This window comes from Lolium rigidum, chromosome 1, assembly GCF_022539505.1.
Source record: "Lolium rigidum isolate FL_2022 chromosome 1, APGP_CSIRO_Lrig_0.1, whole genome shotgun sequence".
Classification (NCBI taxonomy): domain Eukaryota; kingdom Viridiplantae; phylum Streptophyta; class Magnoliopsida; order Poales; family Poaceae; genus Lolium; species Lolium rigidum.
Genome location: NC_061508.1, coordinates 268,502,295 through 268,505,216, shown reverse-complemented (window position 1 = coordinate 268,505,216; position 2,922 = coordinate 268,502,295).

The window sequence follows — 2,922 nt, the reverse complement described above, 5'->3', positions numbered from 1 at the left end:
GCCCACTAGCCACGTCGAGGGGGCTATATGGAGCCTCGGGCCTCCTCTTATGCACTTTCTTTTTGTCTCTCACTAGTAGGAAAAGCCTTATAGGTGAGATCTTATTTTTGTGGCGCACCGGACGAATATGCGCCACAGAAAGTTCTTTTTTGGCGCACCTGGCTCGGTGCGCCACAAAAATAAATGCGCCCAGAAACAAGATGGGGCCCACACCCTGCCACCCCTAATCATAGATTCCACTATTTCTGTGGCGCACAGGCGGGGTGCGCCACAGAAATAAATTGTTTAGTGGCGCACTCGGTATGGTGCGCCACAGAAATAACTTGTTGAGTGGCGCGCTTGTTATGGTGCGCCACAAAAATAGTGGAACTTATATCATGCCCCGTACCCTCCCCACGCCCGTTCACCTCCGCGCGCCCGTACACCTCTCCCCTCTCCTCCGATCCCTACCGCCGTCGCCGCCGTCGCGCGCCGCGAGGGCCGCATGCCGCCACGCTCCTCCCATCCCCGCCACCTGCAGCACAAGCTGCCGCTACGGCGAGGAGGGGCCACCGCATCAAGGTGGATGAGGGGCCGGCGTCGCATCATGGTGGAGGAGCCGCCGCGTCCTCCTCCTCCTCCACCCCTGCCGTCATCGTCAACCTCCTCCTCCACCCCTGTCGTCGGTGAACTCTCTCCCCTCCCCTCCCCTCCCTCTTAATTCCTCTCCCGCGCGAGCACAAGGTGCTCGACGAAATGCTCGTGTCTTGCTCTCGGTTGTCTGTCGTTGTTGTTGCTGTGCTACTCGTGCTGGCTCTGTTGCTATTGATGTGCTACTGGATGCAATCTATCTATCTATCCTAGCTTGCTGTCATTGTTGCTGTCATTGTCCTGGTGAACTACTGTTGCTATTGCTTGTGTGTGCATGCTCTAAATGGTCAAATGATCATCATATGCTAGTGATTTACTTACTGGCTCATTTCTCATGCCTTTTACTTAATGTCCTATGCTATTGCTATGTCTCTGTAGCTTCTCACCATGTATTGGTGACCTGCCTTGATGCTTCCATAGCATCCTGGTATGATTGTTGTTGCCTAATTCAATTATCTGAAAAGGTTTTCTTTATTGATGTCAGATAATTGGATGAACTCCTTATGCAGTAATGATTCCTTTGATGTGTTATTGAAGCTTGGATGGAAGCCAACTAGTGTGGGTACCCTAGCTTTGTTTTGAACTCAACTGAGTAATGATAAATTTCTAATTCTTGTTGGCTTGGATGAATTTATGGTTGATGTAACCTCAACAATGGTTCACTGGTGTGATTGCTTGTGCTGTGCTATGACCTCATTAGCTCTTGCTACTGCCACTGGTTGCATCTCATAGTTGGATAATTGGTGAAAATAGAGATATTCACAGTAGGGAATCATGTAAATGAATGCCACTATGGTATCCTTTGAAGAAAATGGGAAGTTTCTGATGGTTTAAAAGACTAGGTGATGTTAGGTTATTAAGTTGGATGTCAAGGTTGGTTTTATCTAGTTAACTTGGATAGGCTATGTGCTCTTGCTTACTTATGCATATCCATCTCTACTTGATTGACTAGCTCAGGCTTGGTCTCTCTCTTGCCACTACCAAGTGATGAGTAATCCCTTATGCTACCCCAGCTTTGTTTTGAACTCAACTGAGTAATGATAAATTTCTATTTCTTGTTTGCTTTGATGAAAATAGAGATATCCACAGTAGGGGATCATGTAAATGAATGCCACTATGTTATCCTTTGAAGAAAATGGGAAGTTTCTGATAGTTTAAAAGACTAGGTGATGCTAGGTTATTAAGTTGGCTGTCAAGGTTGGTTTTATCTGGTTAACTTGGATAGGCTATGTGTTCTTGCTTACTTATGCATATCCATCTCTACAGGATTGACTAGCTCAGGCTTGGCCTCTCTCTTGCCGGCATCACTTGGTTACTACCAAGTGATGAGTAATCCCTTATGGTACCCCAGCTTTGTTTTGAACTCAACTCGAGTAATGATAAATTTCCATTTCTTGTTGGCTTTGATGAAAATAGAGATATCCACGAGTATGGGATCATGTAAATGAATGCCACCTGTGGTATCCTTTGAAGAAAATGCACCTAGTTTCGATGGTTTTAAAAGGCTAGGTGGTGCTAGGTGATTCAGTTGGCTACCAAGACTTGTCTCATCTGGTTAGCTGGGATATGCTATGTGTTGTTGCTTGTTTAGGCATATCTATCACTTACTGGATTTATTGGCTCTTGATTGGCCTCTCTTTTGCCAGCATCACTTGGTCTATATACCAAGTGATGAATAATCCCTTTGGAGCATCTGCTCCATGCATTCTATGTGTTTTTGAGCATCTTGACTTATGTCACCATGGTTGCTGGTTTGGTGGTGTTTTTGTACTTGCCGATGATTAGATGGTTGGTCGATCACTCGTACACTCGGGGGTGGAGCAAGTGAGCCTGGTGTGATGGCACAAATATCAATATCTTGTGCATCCTACCTGGTCTCACTTACTCCATCCCTGAATGTTAATATTTGTTTCGACCAACAAAGTATGAGGCATTCCATTTAGTTCATACTAGCTATTTCTTAATTGAATTGGCCTTTCTTCCATTTTAGTGCCGATGATTAAATTGTTTGGTCACTTGTACACTCTGGGGTGGGGCTAGTGAGCCTGGTGCGATGGCACAAATATCAATCTCTTGTGCATCCTACCTAGCCTCGCTGACCCCATCCCTGAATGTTAATATTTGTTTCGACCAACAAAGTATGAGGCATATGATATCTAGTTGAGATACCACTTGGCTCTTTCTTCCATTTTAGTGCCGATGATTAGAATGTTTGGTCACCTATACGCTGCAATATACTTTGTAGACGGGCCCCCCTTTCCCCGGCCGCTGTTCCGTGAACGAGTCCTTGAC